Source organism: Stenella coeruleoalba (genome assembly GCF_951394435.1).
Source record: "Stenella coeruleoalba genome assembly, chromosome: 15".
NCBI lineage: Eukaryota > Metazoa > Chordata > Mammalia > Artiodactyla > Delphinidae > Stenella > Stenella coeruleoalba.
The window spans coordinates 83,836,505-83,852,841 of NC_137161.1; the positions used below are offsets into that span (position 1 = coordinate 83,836,505).

Here is a 16,337-nt window from a genome sequence, read left to right on the forward strand (position 1 = left end):
ATCTTGGAATTTATCGACAAGCTAACACAGTACAAAACACAGTTACTGTTGAAAGAAAGTTTGTCGGAATAATAATTAAATGCGGTTAAACACAAATTTACATTTTTCACAGCCTTAAGTACTAAGTAGAAGTAACGTTAGCTTATTTGATGGGCACACCTATATAAATTTAGGAAGAACACTCCCAAGCAGATTTTTTTAAATGTATGCCTAATACCGATAATTAAGATAGGAATAAATATTTATGAAACCAAAAATATTAAACTAGCTTCATTTGTCAAAGATTTACCTAAATTATGTAAACTTGAAGTCTTTCCGTTTCTGAGTTGATTTTTGGCTGCACACAGAGGCTTGCTGGATCTTAGTTCCCTGACCAGGGACGGAACCCGGATCCTGGCAGTGAAAGCACCGAGTCCTACCACTGGACGGCCAGGGAATTCCCTGACTTGATTTCTACAAGAATACTTTTCTAGCACATTTAACGTATGAGAAGTTCTCATTCCTTTCTCTCTGAGAATTTTAGGGATATATGATTTTTATAAGCACATTTGTATCTTTGTAGGCCAATCAGGACAGAAACCCTTCAATTTAAGAGACTCTACAATGTACTTTAATAGATCCGGAAGTAGGAAAACATTACATACTCACACTGTCAGAGGTAAAGACCTCCTGAATTACAGACACACAGACATATAGAGAATGGAACTTCTACCTTCAGTTCTCAAGTCTTAGACATGAGTCAGGAATAAACACTCACCAGTCTAGATGTTAAAGAGCAGTTCTCCTCCCATTGGGCAAGAGATTCTCAATTGATTTGAGCTTGTCCAAGTAGACAAACAGAAAAGACTAACAAACCAGATCCTCTGTTACCTCTCACCTAACTGAGATTAGTTCTGTAGAAACTTAATCCCTTTGGAGAGACCATCAACAGTCTTCAAACGACAGAGCCAAACTCAGAATCCCTGCTGCTCCAAATGGGGAACCACTCAGCTGTAATCTGAAAACAACGCAGAAACACAAAAGTAATACAAGGGGAAACTAAAGAAACAGAAAGTGCTCCAAGTTCAATGGCAGCTTGGGTTCACCCCTGGGAGAGGAGAAAAGACGTACCTGGGCTTCACTGGCTCATGAAACACACCACTTGTTGCTGGGCTTTTACAGATTTATTTACGTGTAATTGATATACAAAATCCAGCCCATGTTTAATTTGTATAACTTGATGAGTCTGGACACATGCACACACCTGTGATACCACCACCACCATCACGGTAAGATACTCTTCACTTCCAAAACATTCCTTCTATCCCTTTGCGTCTGTGTGTGTGCGTGTGTGTGTGTGTGTGTTAGAAAGACTTAACACAGCAACAGGTACATGAAAAGGTGCTCAACGTCACTAATCATCCGGGAAATGCAAATCAAAATCATGATGAGATATTACCTCACATCTGTTAGAATGCCCACAATTTTTTTTTTTTTTTTTAAAGATAAAGAGTTGTCAAGGTTGTAGAGAAATCGTAACCCTTGCATATTGTAGGCAAGAATGTAACATCGTGCAGGCACTGTGGAAAACAGTACGGAGTTTTCTCAAAATCTTTTAAATAAAATTTCCATATGATCCAGCAATCCCACTTCTGGGTATACGGGCCCAGCTCAGAGACACTGCAGCTTCGGTTCCAGAACACTGCAATGAAGCGAATACCGCCATAAAGCGAGTCACATGAATTCTTTGGTGTACCCGTGCATGAAAAACTTATGTTTACACTATACTGTAGCCTGTTAAGTGTGCGATAGCCTTGTGTCTAAAAAAACAATGTACATACCTTTATTGAAATATACTTTAGGGAAGAGAAATATAGATCAGTATAACAGGATAGAAAGCCCAGAGATAAACCACGCACATATGGTCACCTTATCTTTGATGAAGGAGGCAAGAATATACAATGGAGAAGAGACAGCCTCTTCAATAAGTGGGGCTGGGAAAACTGGACAGCTACCTGTAAAAGAATGAAATGAGAACACTACCTAACACCATAACACAAAAATAAACTCAAAATGGATTAAAGACCTAAATGAAAGGCCAGACACTATCAAACTCTTAGAGGAAAACATAGGCAGAACACTCTATGACATAAATCACAGCAAGATCCTTTTTGACCCACCTCTTAGAAAAATGGAAATAAAACCAAAAATAAACAAATGGGACCGAATGAAACTTAAAAGCTTTTCCACAGGAAAGGAAACCATAAACAACAACAAAAAAACAACCCTCAGAGTGGGAGAAAATATTTGCAAACGAAGCGACTGACAAAGGATTCATCTCCAAAATATACAGGCGGCTCACGCAGCTCAATATCAAAAAAACAAACAACTCAACCCAAAAATGGACACAAGACCTAAAGGGACATTTCTCCAAAGAAGATATAAGATTGCCAACAAACACATGAAAGGATGCTCAACAACACTAATCGTTAGAGAAAGGCAAATCAAAACTACAGTGAGGTATCACCTCACACCGCTCAGCATGGCCATCATCAAAAAATCTACAAACAATAACTGCTGGAGGGGGTGTGGAGAAAAGAGAACCATCCTCCTGCACGCTGCTGGGAATGTACATTTATACAGCCACTACGGAGGACAGTATGGAGGTTCCTTCAAAAACTAAAAATAGGGCTTCCCTGGTGGCGCAGTGGTTAAGAATCCTCCTCCCAGTGCATGGGACACGGGTTCGAGCCCTGATCCGGGAACATCCCACATGCGCAGGGCAACTAAGCCCGTGTGCCACAACTACTGAGCCTGCGCTCTAGAGCCCGCAAGCCACACCCACTGAGCCCGCGTGCCACAACTACTGAAGCCCGCACGCCTAGAGCCAGCGCTCCGCAACTAGAGAAGCCACCGTAAGAGGAGTCTGCGCACCGCACAGTGAAGTGCCTGCTCGCTGCAACTAGAGAAAGCCCACGCACAGCAACGAAGACCCAACGCAGCCGAAAATAAAGAATAAATAAAACGACATAAATTTATACAAAACAAAAAACCAACTACACATAGAACTAACATATGATCCTCCAATCTCACTACTGGGCACCTATGCTGAGAAAACCATAATTCAAAAAGAGACACGTACCACAATGTTCACTGCAGCACTATTTACAATAGGCAGGACATGGAAGCAACTGAAGTGTCCATCGACAGATGAATGGATAAAGAAGATGTGGCACATATATACAACGGAATATAACTCAGCCATAAAAAGAAACCAAATTGAACTACCTGTAGTGAGGTGGATGGACCTAGAGTCTGTGAAACAGAGTGAAGTCAGTCAGAAAGACAAAAACAAATACCGTCTGCTAACACACATTTATGGAACCGAAAGAAAAAAAAAGGGGGTTCTGATGAACCTAGTGGCAGGACAGGAATAAAGACGCAGACGCAGAGAAGGCACCTGAGGACACGGGGCGGTGGGGGAAGGGTAAGCTGGGACGAAGCGAGACAGTGGCATGGACATATATACACTACCAAATGTAAAACAGATAGCTGGTGGGAAGCAGCCGCATAGCACAGGGAGATCAGCTCAGTGCTTTGTGACCACCTAGAGGGGTGGGCTAGGGAGGGTGGGAGGGAGACGCAAGATGGAGGGGATATGGGGATATATGTATACATACAGCTGATTCACTCTGTTATACAGCAGAAACTAACACAACACTGCAAAGCAAATATACTCCAATAAAGATGTTAAAAAAAAAAAATACTTTAGGGACTTCCCTGGTGGTCCAGTGGTTAAGAATCCGCCTTCCAATACAGGGGGCACAGCTTTGATCCCTGGTCGGGGAACTGAGATCCCACGTGCTGTGCTGTGCAGCACAGCCGAAACAAAAAAAGATTAAAAATACTTTACTGCTAAAAAATGTTAACCATCATCTGAGCCTTCGGCGAGTAGTAACCTTTTTGCTGATGGAGGGTCTGAAATAGTGTGAGAATTACTAACATATGACACACAGACAAGAAGTGAGCAACTGCTGTTGGAAATACGGTGCCAACAGACTTGCTCAACAAAGAGTTGCCGCAAACCTTCAATTTGTGAAAAACACAAGATCCGGGAAGCACAATAACTATAATAGAATATAATGTAATATAATATAATAAATTATAATATAGCCTGTATATTCAAAGAAAAGGAAATCAATATTTAGAAGAGATACATGCACCTCTATATTCATTACAGAATTATTCACCAGAGCCAAGATAGGAAAACTACGCAAATTTTCACCAACACAGAAATGGATAAAGAAAATGGGGTATATACATAGGATATTATTCAGACTTATTAGAAGGAAATCCTACCAGTTGTGACAACGGGGATATAACTAGAAGACATTATGATAAGTGAAATAAGTCAGTCACAGAAGGACAAAACTGTGTGTTTCCACTTATATGAGGTATCTAAAAGAGTCACACATAAATTGTCAGGGGTGGGGGAGGAGAGAATGGGGAGTTGTTCAATGGGTATAAAGTTACAGTTACACAGGATGAATATGTTCTAGAGAACTGCTGTATGACTAAGCGTCTATAGTTAACGAGGCACACTATTCTTTTCGTCTGAATTAAAAAATTTCATTCAAGTGCAACTGACCTACAACACTATGTTAGTTCCAGGTGCATAATATCAATATTTCTATACATTAGAAAATGATCACCAAGATTAAGTCTAGTTGTGGTCGAGTTACCACCCGTCACCGTACAAAGTTATAATGTTATTGACTGTATTGCCCATGCTGTATGTTTCACTCCAAAGACTCATTTATTTTGTAACTGCTTATCTGTTCCTCTTAATCTCCCTCACTTATTTCACTCATCCACCTACCCTCTTCTGGCAACCACCTGTTTGTTCTCTGTATCGATGAGTCTGTTTCTGTATAGTGACATTAGTTCATTTACTTTGTTTTTTATATGCCACATACAAATGAGATCATACGGTATTTGCCTTCCTCACTCTGACTTATTGCACTTAGCACACCACCCTCTGCCTCCATCCATGTTGCCACAAATGGCAAGATTTCATTCTTTTTTTTTTAATTTTTAAAAATTTATTTATTTTAGTTTTGGCTGCATTGGGTCTCTGTTGCTGCAGGTGGCATCTTTTCTAGTTGCGGCCAGCGGGGGCTTCTCTTCCTTGCGGTGCGTGGGCTTCTCATTGCGGGGGCTTCTCTTGTTGCAGAGCATGGGCTCTAGGTGAGCGGGCTTCAGTCACTGTGGTATGCGGGCTCAGTAGTTGTGGTTCGCAGGCTCTAGAGCATGGCTCAATAGTTGTGGCACACGGGCTTAGTTTCTCCGTGGCATGTGCAATCCTCCCGGACCAGGGCTTGAACCCATTTGCCCTGCACTGGCAGGTGGATTCTTAACCACTGCACCCCCAGGGAAGCCCCTCATTCTTCTTCTTTTTTTTTTTTTCTGGCTAATAGTCCATTGTGTGTGTGCGTGTGTGTGTGTGTGTGTGTGTGACGCATCTTCTGTATCCATTCATCTATGCATGGACACATAGGTTGCTCCTATATACTGGCTATTATAAATAATGCTCAATGAACATAGGCGTACATGTGTCTTTTTGAACTAGTGTTTTTGTTTTCTTCCAAAAAAATACACAGAAGTGGAATTTCTGGATCCTTTTATAGTTCTACTTTAAAATTTTTGAGGAATGATGTGCACTACTCTTGACACGAAGTTTACCTGGTGCTGTTAGGTGAATCCATCCAGGATCTCTGTGAAGACCTCCCAAACTGTTAAAACATAAGGGTAGGGACTTCCCCGGTGGGCCAGTGGTAAAGAATCCCCCTTACAATACAGGGGACCTGGGTTCAATCCCTGGTCAGGACACTAAGATCCCACGTGCCGCAGGGTAACTAAGGAATGGTGTGGAGGAGGTTAAGGAAAAGACCACGTCAAGCACAGAGGCCGTTTAAGATGGCAACAAACTCCTGACATTGACTGGAAATCAAAGTTCTTTACGTGTAACAATCGAAGAGGCAGGATGGGTCCTGTTAGCAAGGTCCCCTGAGATGCCAGGTCACCTGACCCCCAGCTCCAGATGCAGAGACGTCCGGGACCCAGGCTTTGCTGGCCTGGGAAGGCTGAGGGTGCCCACCTGCTGACAGGACACCGGGGGGTGGGGGGTTGGGGGGTGAGCGGGGCGGGGGGAAGAGCTGGTTGCCGCCCAAGGCAGATGAGCGTCTGTGCAGAACTGCCTCGGCTCAGCCTCGAGAAGCCTGTCTCAGAAATCGACAGCAAGTCTTCCAGAAGCTCTGCCCATATTCCATTCAGGCGTCACTGGTCACACCTGTGGCTGCCCGGATGAAGACTGGGGGCCCACACGTTCACACACTGAAAGTTATTACCAAATGCAAGAGAGTGAGGGATCAGACCACGAACTACTCTCATGTTAAAGCGTAAGTAGAATCACGCACACCTTATTCTCCTTTCCGGTTCTGCATTTGTAATTTCACAAAATGTGTGATCTGTGGGGCTTTTCTAATTGCTTGTAATTTTGCCGGATGAGAAAAAAACAGCACAATAAGAAAACATTATAGTTTTCACTGGTAATGGGCATAAAAATATATGCACTGTTGCTGCTTGAAAACAGCATTCATGTGAATGTTCCAGATGATTTTCTATTTGGTGATGGGTTAAGTGGCTTGCCCACGTTCACTTTTATGTAAAGGGAAGATGAGAAAACTGCACTTTAAACTTAAAAAAATGGATGTCAGGAAACCTGGATAACAAATTAAGAAAGCAATCAGAACTGCAAATACTGAGGGGTTTTAGGTCAGTTTCAAAACACAAGGGAACAACCCACGACGTATGTGTCTTAAAAAACCACTTGGTACAGTAAGATTCCACACAGACAGCCTTGTAATCCCACAAATCAGAACTGGTTACACATTTCCCACAAGCCACTTTCTCAGCGTTACGTTAACAGTGTCGGCTCACTCCCCTGCTTGGTGGCAGAGAGGACGGGTCTCCTTTCCTTTCTGAGATTCTTTTCATGAGTGGCTAGAAAGCTTAAGCACTGGAATTCCATTAGACAAAAGGAGTATTCCTCAGAGGATCGTACATGACAAAACCCCAAGAGGGCTTTAACAGCTGCGTCCCTGTGTCAGAGATCTCCCATGCATGGCTGGGGCCCAAATGACACACAACAGCGGGGGCCCAGGGGCCGCAGTCCTAGGACGCTGCTCCACAACCAAAAAGGTTCTCTCGCTCCTCAGGGAAAAAGAAAGGTGTTCCCAGACACCATAACCAGGCTCTCGGGCTTCCCTGGTGGCGCAGTGGGTAAGAATCCGCCTGCCAATGGTGGGCACACGGGTTCGAACCCTGGTCCGGGAAGATCCCACATGCTGCGGAGCAACTAAGCCCGTGAGTCACAACTACTCAGTCTGCGCTCTACAGCCCGCACGCTACAAGTACTGAGCCCACGGCCCACAACTACTGAAGCCCGCATGCCTAGAAGCCACGGTCTGCAATAAGAGAAGCCACCGCAATGAGAAGCCCGCGCACCGCCACAAAGAGTAGCCCCCGCTCACCACAACTACAGACGAACGCCTGCGCGCAGCAACAGAGACCCAATGCAGCCAGAAGTGAATAAATTAATAAGTAAAGAAACAAAAATTAAAACACATAGATAAGTAAATAAAAGCAGGCTCTGTTGTGTCAGCACTCTGGAGTTCCCGACGTATCGACGGGCAGGATTCCCGTCCTCTCCCGTAATTACGTCTGTGAAGTGCCTTTCCCGAGGAGAACAGAAGCTCCTGGAAGCAGAGAATTGCTCAAGATCACATGCAGAACCTGAAGACATCTGAAGTTTATGTCTAAGATAAAAGACACGACACTATTGGCGTGAAGGGTCCCCGAGGCCAAGAGCCAGGGAAGCAGGACACGTCGTCTGGGGACCCTTCCACCAGCAGAGCAGAAAGTCTCCGTGGCCAGAACTGGCACTCAATTCGCTTTGAGCTGAGAAGCACCCGTGTAATTACATAGGCTCCCCAAAGAGTAATTCCTCCCACATGTAAGAGAGGAGATGGCTCTTCAGGCAGACAAGGCAAGTACAGTCTTCCCAGCTGGCTGAACTGTGTGTGCTGACGGTCACCATGGAGCTGGGCCCCAGAGCTCTGCTCTCTCCTCAAACCCCCAACTTCACCCTCACCCTCAGCTGAGGAGCTGCTTCCCTGAGAACAGAGAAGCCATTGGAGGGATTCCCCACCTGCAACCCAGCTCTACCATCCCCTCCCCACTCCAAAACCCCGGGCAGAAGCTCTCCCCTCCCCCACACGCATCTACTGGATCCTTCCGACTCTTATTTCTCCCGTCAAAACACAACACAACACAACACAACATCCTCCCCGGACCTCAGCTCCTACTCCAGCTACTATCCAATTTCTCTTTTCCCCGTCACAGCAAAATGTCCTGAAAAAGTTAGAAACAGAACAAACCCAGTTCTCCCACTCCTCTCTCCTAAGCGTCTCCGATCAGGATTTTACCCCACAGATCCATCCAAACGCATCATCAGCGAGGTATGACCTCCCCCCAGTGCTGGGCTCGATGGTTCCATAGAACGGCTACCTCGTTTGTCCAGTCACCCAGGGAACCTCTGAAGTGCTTCCCATATGCACACAAAATGCTGTGCTTAATATTTTAGGAGAAATACTCAGCGTGCACAATACACTTGAGCAGCCGGAGGAAAGAGCAGCACAGAAAAAAAGTTTCCGTAACTACAGAAATGAAAAGATAAGCTATTTTAATGGTAGCAAGTACGGGATGAAGGGGAACGAATAAAAACCATTTACACTACGACATTAACAAGCCTAATACTACAACGTGGTAACAGAGGCTGCAGAAGCACTTTAGAATGAACCCATTTTTCTGGGTAGGGTGACAGGCTAGACGATGCAACGATGAGCCGCCAGGGACAAAAGGAGAAGGCAAGGGGCGGGGGAGCTGTAAATAGTCATTCTTGGATCTACTGGATCTAGCAATTTGAGGTGCCCTTTGGACAAACTCCACAGAGATGCTGGCAAGTGGCTGGACAGAGACATCTATCTGGTCCAGCTGGGAGAACTGACAGAGCTGGAAGTGAAAAGCACCACAAGGCGAAGTCAGACAGGTTGAAGAGTCATGAACCAAGAGTGAAAAGACAACACACAAAGAGGGGGGAAGAAAGAATCAGTCAGGAAGAGAGCAAGGAGAGATCTCTCATAGAAACCAACACAGCAGACTCTGCAGATGGGAAGGCGACAGTGGTCTGAGGTGACGACTGGCAAATCGCCACTGGTTTGTATGCTGGATGCCAGGTCACCTCAACCGGATCAGGTTCCGGGGAGGGGCAGAACCAAGACCGCAGGCGGAACGATACAATACAGGTGGGAAACACGGAATCTTTGCCACAGACGTCACTACATGGTGTGTAACGCGACCCTGTTAGATTGTAAGTGACAAAGAGGGAAATTTACTGGAAGGGTGACAAGGCTGTGCTTCCAGATCCTCCTCATTGCACCCGTGGACTGAGCACTGAAAACAATGTACCTATATGACAACGGTGTTCCAATGAACAGAAAAGTTCTATGCCCTGAGTGCTCCCTGGAAGGCATGATCTCGGCTTACGGGAAGGACAGGAAGGCACCGATGTCAACACGTTAGGGGCTGTGGCTCAGGAAGGCTAGCGGCCTACAGCGGGATCCTCAAGGAAACCTTTAACGCCCGAGAACAAAAGTGCTTCGGCAGGACAATGTAAGTCAAGCAAGGGATGGCGTTTTGCCACAGATGTCAAGAACACGAGGCTTGTACTGTGTCTATAAGAGGATCGTGGGATCTACACGTGGAACTTGCCAGAAACACTTGGTACTGACCTGCTCCTCTACGCTTTGTCGAACCACATCTTTTCCCTACTCCTGCTTTCCCATTTTAAATTTTGAACCATTCGCCTCCCAAGGTGTTATCACAAAAGAACAGCAGCAGGTAAATAAGTAAACAGCAAAACTCACCAGGGGCTGATTCATTTTCCGCTGCTCTTGGAACAACGTGCAGGACTGTGACAGTGGAGGCGGACCTGCAGAAGGAAAACGCAGGCAGTGAAGCTACGACTGAAGCGGCTCGGGGTTGCACGAGCACCCGCCCCGCGCTCCACAAGAGACACCTGTGGGAGACCCGCCATTTCCTCTTCAGAAGGGCCTGTTAGAATGAGGAGGGAACAACCACCCTCAGGTCTGTAACTCCCACGTGGCTGGGGTACCTGAGGGGATACTTTTTTTTCAGTAGCGAGTGTACATTAAGTCCTATTAAAATAAACCTCCGTCAATAAATATGAAATTAAAAAACGCTTATAGTTTATCTCTTCTAAGTCTGTTAAACAACTTAGATCAGGAAATCCACAGCATACCCGGAATAAAAGGACACAGGTGCGTTTCAGTCTTTCAATTATTTGTACAAACTTTACAAACTTCAGTGCGACGCTCAAAAAACTCTTTCATTACAACTGACTTTAAGTGGACAGAACACCTGCCCTACGAGTTTGGAGTCCTGTTAGCGACCCCACGTGCACACCCGGTGACGATCTAGGACAAGTCATCTCCCTTCTCAGGCACAATCTCTTCCTTCCTCAAGCGAGGCAGCAGGACAGAAGCCTTGCAGACTCATCCAGCACTAACTACACTGTGCGATTCCACAGGGCACAACCCAGGGCGGCAGCGGACACTTAGCTCAGACAACCAATGGGCTAACGCGCTTTGAGAGACACGTGCGAGATGCCCAGACGGCGACAGGAGGAGGAAGACGAGGAGGATCGCGGTTGGACCGAGGAATGGACGCGGCACGTCCCGCCCCTGCTCCCCCAGGACCCCCGGAGCTCACGAGTCCCAGGGGAGCCCCATCCGGAGCAGCCGGCCCTGCCCTCCAGCCCGGCCCATCCACCTCGGGGAAGCGCTCAAACCCTCCCGGTCGCTCTCCGGCGGGGCCCGGGGCGGGCTACCCGAAGCCCCGCTCTCCAAGGGCCGCAGGGTCCACAACCGCCTGCAGGCACGCAGACGCAACACCTACCCCGTCGAGACTAGCTGACAGGCCCCGGGCTCCCGAGGCTCCGGTCCGGGGGCTGCTCCTCCGGCGCGCTCCTCTCTCGGGTCCCTCCGCTGCGCCTCCCGAAGCCACTGGGACCGAGGAGCCGGCTCTGGGCCTACGGCACAAACTCCCTTCAGGCCCACGTCTCTCCCGGAAACTCGCTATGCCGCGCGCTGCAGACGGTAGGGCACTGCACCGCCGCCGGCCGCTCGGCCACTCCGGCCCAGGCCGCGGGCTCCGCAGCTCGACCTCTGGGGTCCCACTTCCAGCCTCCGCCCGGCCTGCGCGAACCCTCGCCCGAACAACTCGCTCGCGCTAGCTGCCGGCCGGGCCGGACGGCGCCCAGCCCCGCAGGCCCCGAAATGCTCGCCCACAACAGGCCAAGTCGAGGGAACCACGACCAGCAGACACCACGGCACACACAGGAAGCGACGGCAGCAAGGCGACGATGCGTTGCGCCAACACGCACAAACCGTGAGGCGCACCTGCGCAGCAGGACGCCGGAAGTCCGCCTGCCAAAGCCCAACCGGAGAGCGGAACAAGTGCCAGGACTCTATTTCCCAGAAGTCTCCGCGCCGTCCAGTTAGTGAGCGACTTAAATGTCTTCAAGTCATCTGGCCGTGAAGAGCTGCTGGGCTGCGACGGTGGGCCGTCTGGACCAGGGACTCAATTGCCCATTTGTCTTCACTCCTGTTAGGGATCAAGGAAAGCTGTGGCCTCAAGCGGGGGCTGTGTGATGGTCTCCAGGGTCTTATAGCTCAGCAGATGAAATCTGTTGCATACATGTTCTCAAGATAAACGGGAACTTGTCTCATGTGAAAAGACTTGACACCACCATAAAAATGGCATACATTCTTTCAGAGTATATCCTAAATTCACCTGGTAATCTCGGTGGCTGTCCATGCTAGTTAATACCCTTTATCCAAAGGAGAAAGACAACTGCTCCTATCTCTAGGATAAGCAGGTACTTACAGCTCAGAGCAAAGTGACTAACACCTAGCCTAAACTCCCCCGGTGACAGAGATAAAGAAGATAGCTCTCAGGTTCTTAACAAAGACATTCCTGGGTTGTAATGCTGGCAAGAGACTGATTTAGCTTTTAAAAAGATTTAGATACTTACGAAAGGGACAGAGGAACTATTTCTATTACAAGCGTCTTGAGGAAATCCTCTAAAAACGGAAATAAGAAGTGATGATTGGTCCAAATGAATAAGCACATAACCCATTGCTGATTTCCCCAGCTGAGCTGCCACATTACATTAATCCTGCACAAAATGCGTGCTTCTCCAAAATTGCTCTTGGAAGTGGCTGCTTAGAGCCAGGAATGGTCTTTTCCAGTTCTTGCTGCTGTTGACTGTGGCCTCTGCCTGAAATCGCACCGATGAAATGCTGCCTGTGTGTGAATGACAGCGACCACGCCTGCTCTGAGCCTGAGCCTGGCAAACCTCCAGGGCGCATTTCTCGCCTTTTCCATTTTCAGCACGTAAAGACGTCAGCTACACGGAGTACCTTGCTTGGAAGCACCGTGGGTGGGCAGCGCGCCCATCAGCCCGCCACCAGGCCTCCAGTTCTCAGCTGACCCACGTGCACCGACCGGGTCTCAGCAGAACACTGGGGTGGCCTGTGAACCCCAGCTGCTGTGCCCACCTCAACACCTCACTCTATCCCTTCAGCCCAGGGACATGCTGGGCTCCCCAGCCCCCTGCCCTGTACTTTGCCCTGGACACTCTCTGGAAGTATTTCTATTACCAGTTGTCTTTAGAAAATGCTCTAAAAAAGGGAATAAGTACGGAGTCATCCCAATGAATAGGATGTCCAGCAGTGAGCTGATGTCCCTCACGACTCACCCCTCTCTCCAAAAGGCGAAAAACCATCATTTCATACATTTCCCCCTTTTTAAAGCTGTTTTAAGCTAGGAGGGTAAACCTGGACCCTGCGACTGCACCTTGACCAGAAGCAGCAACGGCCACCTTTTAGTTTGGTTTCCTTAGGATCTCTTCATATATATGGATATTTACAAAACAAAGCTTTCTGCTTGTGTATCTGCATCTCTATTAACTACAGATATTTCCCCTATTTTGTCAGTTCTCTATTTTTACTGAAGTATAGTTGGTTTGCAAGGTTTCAGGTGTACAGCAAAGTGATTCGGTTACATGTATTTATGTAAGAATATATGTATTCTTTTTCAGCCTCTTTTCCATTATGGGTTATTACAAGGTATTGAACATACTTCCCTGTGCTACACACTAGGTCATCACTGTTTATCTATTTTACATATACAACTGTGTATCTGTCAATCCCTGTTCTTTATCTTTTTAACTTTTTACTCTCACATTCTCTTATACACACACTTAAAAAAGTATGTTGTGTTCAAATCTTTCACTTCCACTTCATACTTTTCATGTGTTTTGACGCTGTACTTGAAGAAGCCTTTCCCATCCTGCATTTCCTAAGTACTTATCTGTGTTGTCTCCTGTTTATTTTTGCTCTCTTAACATAGCAATTTTATCACGATAACTGGCACCCATATTCAGAATTTGTAAAATCATTTTCCTCTTAAAGTCTCTCAGCCATTTTTTTCAACACTAACTCATCTACCACAACCGGGAAACGCAACGTTTAAGAAGAAAGCTCAGGTTTCTAATCTAACAGAAAAGGACAGGTTCTTCTTTGAAGTTCAGCGACACGTCTTAATTTGAAGGCAGGGGAGGGACTTCCCTGGTGTTCCAGTGGTAACGAATCCGCCTTCTAATGCAGGGGACGCGGGTTCGAAGCCCGGGAACCCTGGTCCGGGAGCTAATATCCCACACGCCACGGGGCAATTAGGACCGTGTGCCGCAACTAAGACACGACGCAGCCTAAGAGAAATAAATATTTTTTTAAAAATAAAAAAATAAAGGCAGGGGAAGCAGGAAAGCAACCGTCACATGTGAATTTCTTCTTTTTCAAAATACAGGTTGTAGCGGTTTGCTTGGGCTGCGTCACCAAGTACGACAAACTGGCAGGCTTAAGCAACACAAATGCACTGTCCGACATTTACGCAGGTTGGAAGTCTGAGATCAAGGTGTCAGCAGGCTTGGTCCCCTCTGAGGGCCGTACGGGAGGATGTGCTCCAGGCTTCCCGGTGGACAGGGCGGTTTCCGCACCAGCACATGCACTATGCATGTACCAGGTAGGTGCCTGGGCTGAACTCCGATCCCAGGGCTGCTTATCCACGGCAGCACCGGGCTGCTGGAGCGGTTGTCACGGACGCGCTGGCAGGAGGATTGGAGGCTGACACCGACGTCCGCTCAGCTGTGGACCCATGGCCTGGCCACAGCCCTGCCACAGGATGCCTGGGTGAAATCCAGGTCACGGTTCACCTCCCTCCTTCTTATTTCATTCAACGACACCTTGAAGCCCCCCTACTGCACCAGCCTGGGTGGCACGTCCCACCCAGAGATTTCCAAATCTGAAGCATGTCAGTTGAGAAAGTTAAAGTTAGGCCCCAGCTCAGTGCTGTGGAAATAGATCTGTGAGGCTGGGTCCAGGCATCTGTGTTGTAATGTTTTCTCCACGTGACTCTCATGCCGAAAGGACTGTGTTGACAAAGCACTTGTGCTTCACTCTACTGATATTTCTGCACTAGAGCTACAGCCGTTGTTATATTAAACTGCATCCACAGGAGGAAAAGAGAGGAGGAGAGGTGATAGTTTTGCTTGTCTGCAAACACGCTGTTACTGAACCAAACTTGGGTCCACTCGCCCGCACGCACTAAAGCCAATCTACTGACACCGGGTCACGGTGAAGGAAAGTGCCGCGTTTATGGCAGGGCAACAAGCAAGGGGTCCAGGTATCTAGGGCTCAGAAGGCCCCCACTCCCCAATGGCTTTCAGGGAAAGGTGTTTACAGATGGGGTGAGGCTGTTGGTGGGAATGTACACTGGTGCCGCCACCATGGAGAACAGTGTGGAGGTTCCTCAAAACACTAAAGCTAGAGCTACCGTACGACCCAGCAATCACACTCCTGGGCACATACCCAGAGAAAACCATAATTCAAGAAGACACATGCACCCCAATATGTATAGCAGTACTATTTACAATAGCTAAGACATGGGAGCAACTTAAACGTCCATCGACAGAGGAATGGATAAGGAAGACGTGGTACATACATGCGATGGAATACTACTCAGCCATAAAAAGAATGAGATAATGCCATTTGCAGCAACATGGATGGACCTAGAGATTATCATACTAAGGGAAGGAAGTCAGACAGAGAAAGACAAATACCATATGATATCACTTCTATGTGGAATCTAAAACAATGATACCAATGAACTTCTTTACAAAACAGAAACAGACTCACAGACATAGAAAACAAACTTATGGTTACCAAAGGGGAAAGGTGGGGGAGAGGAACAGATCAGGAGGTTGGGACTAACATACACACACAACTATATACAAAATAGGCAATCAACGAGGACCTCCTGTATAACTCAGGGACCACTACTCAATATTCTCTATTAACCTAGGGAGTCCCCTGCTGGCGCAGAGGTTACGATTCTGGTCTTTCACGGTCGTGGCCCGGGTTCAATACCTGGTCAGGGAACTGAGATCCTACAAGCCACACAGCGCAACGAAAAAAAACACAAAATTTTGTAATAACCTAAATGGGAAAACAATCTGAAAAAGAAAAGGTATCTGTGTATATATAACTGAATCACTTTGCTGTACACCGGAAACTAACACAACATTGTAAACCAACTATAGTCCCAAAATAAAATTTAAAAAATGTTTAAAGTGAATTACAAAAGAGTGGGGTGAGGGAGGGGAGGTTAAGGGGTGTGTGGTCAGCTTGTGGACATTCTTCCGATTGGTTGGTGGTGAGATAATTTCAGGTCAACATCATCAACCTTCTGGTTCCAGCTGCTCTGGGGTCTATGTGCTTGTGGGCAGCATGCAGTTCACGTCTTCCACCTGCTGGGGGCTTCAGTCTGCAAAACAGCTCCAAGGACGAGGCTCAGAACAGTATCTACAGCCCTTGAGGAAGAAGGAAATGTCCTTGACTTTGTTTAACGGCTACACTAGTATTATTTGGTCGTTTTGGACTCTTTTCCTGTCTTTTTGCACTTTCTCCCTTCTCTGCTTAAATTGTCCCTTTCGAACTCAGGGAAGGCTAGGAGGCTAAAATTTTCTAAAGACAAGAAGCAGGCAGAAGACATGGGGAGAATCCGTCCCAGGAAGGCCCCACAAGGTCCTGCTCACT

General features: G+C 47.1%; 1 long non-coding RNA gene across 1 annotated transcript; it reads right to left on the minus strand.

Annotated features, from left to right (window-relative positions):
• Positions 1-7,312: 7,312 nt before the first annotated feature.
• On the minus strand, positions 7,313-11,806 carry LOC307197790. Its single transcript, XR_013831507.1, has 3 exons — positions 11,077-11,806; positions 10,026-10,090; positions 7,313-7,796 (listed from the first exon to the last, which is right to left on the minus strand). It is a non-coding gene; the product is annotated as an uncharacterized lncRNA (long non-coding RNA).
• Between the last annotated feature and the right edge of the window lie 4,531 nt (positions 11,807-16,337).